The sequence below is a fragment of the Odocoileus virginianus genome, chromosome 11, assembly GCF_023699985.2.
Source record: "Odocoileus virginianus isolate 20LAN1187 ecotype Illinois chromosome 11, Ovbor_1.2, whole genome shotgun sequence".
In the NCBI taxonomy this organism is placed as follows: Eukaryota; Metazoa; Chordata; class Mammalia; order Artiodactyla; family Cervidae; genus Odocoileus; species Odocoileus virginianus.
In genome coordinates this window covers 5,224,018-5,231,584 of record NC_069684.1, presented here as the reverse complement: position 1 = coordinate 5,231,584, position 7,567 = coordinate 5,224,018, and positions in this window count along the sequence as shown.

Genomic DNA, 7,567 nt, shown 5'->3' with positions numbered 1-7,567 from the left:
ATTCATAGGAATTGGGCTGTCCTTGACCTATTCCCCCCACCCGCTGCCTCTGAGATGGCCTCTTTTAGGCGTAGCCGCAACTCAGAAGATAAGCAATAGGAGAGGGGTAACGGAACAATGTTTCCAGAGCCAGGCCCCAGCCAACCACCTTATTTTATGTGATGGTTTCAAGAAAGAAAAGACCTCCATGTAAAGTGCAACAGTCAATAGTCTGGGACAGATGTTTCCTTTCCAGCCACCTTTTCCTGCCCCAAGCTAAAAATAACTACCCTCTCTGCTTTGGCTTCCATCAAATGTATGCCTTAAAGTTGTCCATTCGGGTTTCCAGAGACAAAGACTGATGGGTTTCTGGATTTTCCAGCCTGTTGGGCCATGCGCTAGATGCAGTATTGGGTGTAAGATGACTCTAGCCCCCTGAGGTAATTCTTGGATCCCAGACATCACTTCCCTGCTCCTACCTTTAGGTAGCACCACAGAGTTTCCGAGTGAGGAAGCGCAGTTTGCCAAGTAGCTCCATTTCTGTTACTCCAAATAAATCCTTCCCGTTGGCATTTCTTTGAATCCGTTACACTCCAGCCCCCAGGGTAGCCTTGACCCCTCTCCTACTCTGGTTTTACTGGAAATACAAACGTTATCTGGTCGCACTCATGAGGGATGCTGAGATAGGCCTGCCCTGGCAGGAAGACTTATTGGAAACGTAGAAGAGACACAAGGGAAATAAGCAGAGCCAATAGCAGAGGTACAGACACCCTCTCACAGGCCACGGATTTCTGCCCCATCCTCCGAGGGCTGCTTCCCACCGCTTAGAAATGTTTTATCCAAGTGCCCTCATCACTGACATATTCACTCTTAAGCCAAGCTGTTTTTGGTTATCACATGGCTGCTCCCTCAGACAACCTAGGTCCTAACAAATCTTAAGAGAAGGACTACAATAAAAATCAGCACACTCTTTTTCCTTTTCACTGTGCAAATAGCTTTGTCATTTTTGTTTGTAAAAGCAATGCATCATTATTGTAAAAAATAAAATAAAAAAGGGCCACACTGTACACAGAAGTGAAGAAAGCAGCATTTGCCCCTGACTCTGCCAGCCCGAGATGACCATGTGATGCAAGGTATAGCCTTTCACACACTGACCTTTTCACCCTTCCCACTGTAAAATATCACCACACCTCGATGTGTTTTCTTCCCACATATGTGTCTTATCACTAGCTCTTAATAGCTATAGCTATAGCCATGCACAGAAAAGCTATGGATTACATGTAAGTCCAACTGAAGCACCACGTCCTTCTCTCTTACTGAGAAACCTGTCCCTTAGGAAGTGAAACTCAGATGGCAGATCTGAGCCAATATTGAAAGGAGGGAGAAACGAAATGCTGCATTTGATGCGTCTTTTCTGAACAGCATTACATTTTTTCACTTTAAGGATATCCCAGGGGGCCTATGAAAGATGCTAACATATTATTGCAGGCACCTGCCCTGGATGATCAGTCCAAGCTCACTCCCTTCTAAGGAATAGATCCCTCCCTGCCCCAACTCAAGTGCAAGAGAGGGATGTTGTCCCAACAAAGCATATACATGCAACTTGAAGACTTTTGTAACTTAAATATTTATAAAAAATTAAGACAAATTATTCACAAGCAAGTAATAATATGGGTAAAAATGATGATATCTTCTAGGAAAAATATAGATAAATAAGATAAAAGAAATTTATTTTTTACCAAAAATCATTGAAAAGTTTCACAAATAAATGATTTCCTAGAAAAATAAAATTTACTCAAGAGGAAATGTTTTAAAACTGAGAACTCATAAACAAATGGAAAATAGTATTTTTAAATAGTCCCACACTAAATATCAGGCCCAAGTGATTTTGTAGGAAAGTTCTAACAAATCTTTAAGAAAGTGATCATCACAATCTTATAAAAACTCTTCCTGGGATGATTAAAAAAAAAAAAAGAAATATTCTTCAAGTCAGTTTATAAGGACTTCATAATCCCAATACCAAAATCAGACAATATAGACCCATTTCGTTGATAAATATAGAAACACAAGCCATAAATAGAAGACTGCATTAGCAAATTAAATTCTACAGTGTATAAAAAAGATAATAAACCGTGACAAGGTTGGGTTTAACGCAAAGTCGGTTTAATATTAGAAAGTCTATAAATGTAATTCACTATACTCCCATATTAAAAGAGAAAAAACTATCTCTTCAATAGATACAGACATTTTTAAAAAAATCACCATACGTTCACTATTAAAGAAATCTTTTAATAAATTAAAATAGAAGGGAACTTCTTTATCATGATATAAAAAGCACATTTAAAAAATTAAGCAAATGTCATCCTAAGTGGGGAAATATTAGAATACTACCCTTTGAAATGAGTCAAGAATGTATAAGATCACCCATCTTTCGTTCTTGTGGCAGATGTTCTCCAAGTACATTAACTTCAAAAAAAAAAAAAGAATTCAAAGGGAGGACTGGAAAGAAAAACTAAAATCACTATTTGCGGTTTATATGATCATTTACATAGAAAACCCAAAAGGATCTACAAATACTTAGAAATAATAGAATTTAACAAGGTAGCTCAATGGAGGATTAATATAAAACAATGAGCTTTCATTTCATACACCAGAAACAAAAATAATTAAATAGAAGATACTATTTATAGCAGTATTAGAGGACATCAATTACCTAGGAATAAATCTAACAAAAGATGAATGAAAACCACTACAGGGAAAAACATAAACGTTAAAGAAGACCCAAGTAATAAAGAGCTATGCCAGCTTCACTGAATGGAAGATTCTATTCCCTCCAAATTAATCTACAGGGAAATTTTGATCAAAATCCAAAAGGTTATTTTGGGGAGGAATCTGATAAGTGAATTCTGGTCTATATGGGTGAGTCCCTGATAGCTCAGTTGGTAAAGAATCCACCTGCAATGCAGAAGACCCCGGTTTGATTCCTGAGTGAGGAAGATCTGCTGGAGGAGGGGTAGGCTCCCCACTCCAGTATTCTTGGGCTTCCCTTGTGACTCAGCAGGTAAACATTCTGCTGGCAATACAGGAGACCTGGGTTGGATCCCTGGGTTGGGAAGATCTCCTGGAGAAGGGAAAGGCTACACACGCCAATATTCTGGCCTGGAGAATTCCTGTATGGGCCATGGGATGGGAAAGTCGGACACCCCTGAGCAACTTTAACTTTCACTCTTCAAAGGGCCCAGACTAGCCAGGTCACTTTTCTGAGAAAAAAGTTTGAACCTTCACTTGACCTAACCATATCAGGAATTATCCGAAGCTGCACCCGTGGCGACCGATGGATAGGGAGCCCAGAAAGAGGCCCACACATACGTGAAGTGCAGATATGAGCAGAAAGGGCACTTCAGATGAGTAGGGAAAGGAGAGGCCACCCAGTAAGCAGAGCTGGGCCCCTGTTTCTCTGTATAAAAAAACACATGAACCTGGATTAGTGCCAAGTATTCACCTTGCATCTCTCAGTCCCAACCCCACACTTCTGTAATCTTCTCTATAATGCAGAGTTTAATGTATGTTTGCTCTATTATGTGAGAATATTCACTTCTACTACAGAGGACAAGGAAAGCAAACAGGATAGGTGAAAATCGTCAGTATTAACTATAGATGACAAGTAAGCAAGTAGTTTGTGAGACATAAGCAGAATTCAGATGACTAAAAATAGGAACAAGTTTGTAATCTGTAAGACTCGAAAAAAGAATAAATGGAATGTACTACATAGAAAAGAAGGGAAAAAACAAGAGTGTTACTTACGTGTAGGAAGGAATAGAGAAATCAAAGCATAAGTCAGCAGGTGTAGAGCATGCCCCCTCAGGGCTGACATCCTTAAACCCTCTTCCTGTAGGTAGCATCACTCTGGCCCCTGTATGGTCTGCTGCAGAAACACTGACTAAAGGGCTGGCTGCCCAGAACCTATGAGTTGTATGAATAAGCCTGACGCCAGACCTGCTTGCCTGCGTCTCCCAGTAGAGCAAGTGTACGTTAGTTCCAAGCATCTTCCGCCTACTGACTCCTTTAACCTCAGTTCTGATACTTGCAACTACACTAGCGGAGCAAAACACAAGATTCCGAGAGCTCAGCCCTTTCACCCTGTTACACCCCATCCCAAGTGGGGTGCTGTGCTGTGCTTAGTCGCCCAGCCATGTCTGACTCTTTGCAACCCCATGGACTGTAGCCCGCCAGGCTCCTCTGTTCATGAGGATTCTCCAGGCAAGAATACTGGAGTGAGTTGCCATGCCCTCCTCCAGGGATCTTCCCACCCAGGGATTGAACCCAGATCTCCTGCAAGCCTCCTGCATTGCAGGCAGGTTCTTTACCATCTGAGCCACCAGGGAAGCCCAAGAATACTGGAGTGGGTAGCCTATCCCTTCTCCAGGGGATCTTCCCGACCCAGGAACTGAACCCAGGTCTCCCACATTGCAGGCAGATTTCTTTGCCAGCTGAGCTACCGGGAAGCCCCCAAGTGGGTTAACCTATCTAATTCTTTCCTACTGGTTCTATATCAATAACCTCAGATATGCAGATGACACCACCCTTATGGTAGAAAGTGAAGAGGAACTAAAAGCCTGTTGATGAAAGTGAAGGAGGAGAGTGAAAAAGTTGGCTTAAAGCTCAACATTCAGAAAACTAAGATCATGGCATCTGGTCCCATCACTTCATGGGAAATAGATGGGGAAACAGTGGAAACAGTGGCAGACTTTATTTTTTGGGCTCCAAAATCACTGTAGATGGTGATTGCAGCCATGAAATTAAAAAACGCTTACTCCTTGGAAGGAAAGTTATGACCAACCTAGATAGCATATTAAAAAGCAGAGACATTACTTTGCCAACAAAGGTCTGTCTAGTCAAGGCTATGGTTTTTCCAGTGGTCATGTATGGATGTGAAAGTTGGACTGTGAAGAAAGCTGAGTGCCAAAAAATTGATGTTTTTGAACTGTGGTGTTGGAGATTCTTGAGAGTCTCTTGGACTGCAAGGAGATGCAACCAGTCCATCCTAAAGATGAGTCCTGGGTGTTCATTGGAAGGACTGATGTTGAAGCTGAAACTCCAGTACTTTGGCCACCTCATGTGAAGAGTTGACTCATTGGAAAAGACCCTGATGCTGGGAGGGATTGGGGGCAGGAGGAGAAGGGGATGACAGAGGATGAGATGGCTGGATGGCATCACTGACTCGATGGGCATGAGTTTGAGTAGACTCCGGGAGTTGGTGATGGACAGGGAGGCCTGGCATGCTGCGATTCGCGGGGTCACAAAGAGTCAAACACGACTGAGTGACTGAACTGACTGACTGGTTCTAACTGTATGGTTTAAATAGACAGCCTCTAAATACATCACCTTTGTAATTTCATCACCATAATTTGGTTTGAGCCTTCTCGTCTGGGGCCTCTATAGCCTGCCTCAGACACACTTGGAGGTTTCCACTGCATGGAACCAATCTCCCAAAAGACACTATATGCCACATTTCCCAGACTCCCTTGTCAGCTGGTTTCTGATTTTGTTCTGCCAAGAGGAAGTACTGGAGAGATTGGCAGGTGGGAAGAGGAAACAATGGGCTCACATCTGACCGCAGGTTCTCATCGCTTCCTTCTAATATTAATATCTGGACGCTTCCACCACCGAGGATCCCTCCTTGCCAAACTGGGCTCCACATCCTGAAAACTTTCAAAGACCCAAGATAAGAAAGCAATGTGGGGGGAAAAAAAGTCTTGGTTCCAAAATATGAAAATGGTAAATCAAAATGAACAAATATTTTATTAAATGCCTCCTAAAGGTAAACTTAACCAACTTAGAAGCTGCAACTTACTCTTTTGATGAGATGAGATGGTTGGATGGCATCACCAATTCGATGGACATGAGTTTGAGCAAACTCGGGGAGTTGATGATGGACAGGAAAGCCTGGCATGCTGCAGTCCGTGGAGTTGCAGAGTCGGACAAAACTGAGCTTGCGAATTGAACTAAATGTACTAAAGTTTGAATCACAAGAACAAAACGAAGAATATACCATAAAACTCAAAATTTTTAAGAATAATTTTCCTTACTTTTTTTTACATCAAAGTTACATTTAACACAGGATGAGGGTCTATTTTAAATGGACTGATGTGACATGAATTTGTTTGGGGCCTGGGGTGGTGGATGCTCATTGGTGAGGGCAGCCATGACCGAGCGGTCCATACACGGTCTGATAGAGCCTGTCACTCTACAGATGGCTGTTGCATCCTCCACGATGTGTGGTGTAGCTGACATCCTCTTTCAGCAACAGCTCATGTGACAAAGTTGGGGACCAGGGACATCCAGGAGCAGCCCAGAAGGGCTAGAGCTTTGAAGGCGCTCACTAGCTCAACCCTGCGTGACCTGTGACGGAACTTAAGGCTGTGGTCCCAGGGTGGACGTGTGTCCAGTGGCCAGAACCCTGAGTTTGTGGATGATGAGGGTAAGGCTTTGTGTGCTTGGAGGCATGAGTCTCAGGGACCCTGGAAAATAGGAAGAGTGGTCAGTTATCCCCTGGTGTCATGGTTCTGGGGTCATCCACAGTGCTTTAAGCCAGAGAACAGCTCTGGTTTCCCAGAGTGATCGGGCAGCCTCCAGTGCCCCTACTCCTAGTTCCCTCCCTGAAGTCTGTCATCCACTTTGTACCTAGCCTGACTTTGTTCTATACCAGGGCTTCCCAAACTTTAGCATGTATGAAAGAGAGTGCCTATTAAAAGCATAGAGTCCCAGACCTTACCCTCGATTCTCTGTGCACCATGCTTTGAGAAGCTCTGCTCCAGGGGATCATTCTCTCTTCTGCCCCCAGAATGAATTAAGAAATTCAGGTGCTAGGGACAAGTTGTTTCCTGTTTCCTGTGCTGCAGCTAGGGCAGACAAAGGGCATTTAAAGTAACCAGAAGAATTTACCGAGGATGAAGGAAGAGCCAAGAGAGACAAATTGGTTTTCATATGGGGTTTCCAACCTCCCGTTCTGTTCGCCTCCTCTCACTGGGGGTAAAGCAGACCCACTTCCTGGAGCTGAGAAAGTTGGGGTGGGGGAGGGCAGCTTTCTTCTCTGCCCACTTGGGAGTTCCAAGGACAAAAGCCTGATTTTAAAAATGTGTCTTCTAACGCTTTCTGTCCCCATCTGCAGGTCCTTGAGATCACAGTGTGGTCAGTGTGGTCAGATGTGAATTCCCATCTGCACTTTCCATCAGAGTCATAGCATACCACCACCGTGTGCTACCAGTCTGCTTCAGAAGGCTTTGGTTTCCTTCTGTGATGCAAGGCTTCATTTCCTCTGTGAAGGAAAGTCAGGCAACAAGACCACAGTGGAAGTTCTGGGTTTTGCTTTTAGACCTGGACATGCTTCCACTCTTATAATGCCAGGGGATCTCTGCAGAGAAGGAAATCAGAGAGGAGCTGAGGGTGCTGGGCTTTCTGCCCCTTTGGGCTTGGTGCCACGGTCATCGTGGAAGAGACTGGACTGGACATCTGTAATCCTGCGAGCCCACTCAGGATCTCAGAGCATGGTCTCCAAGACCGTCCCTTCTCTTCCCCGCTCCCAGTG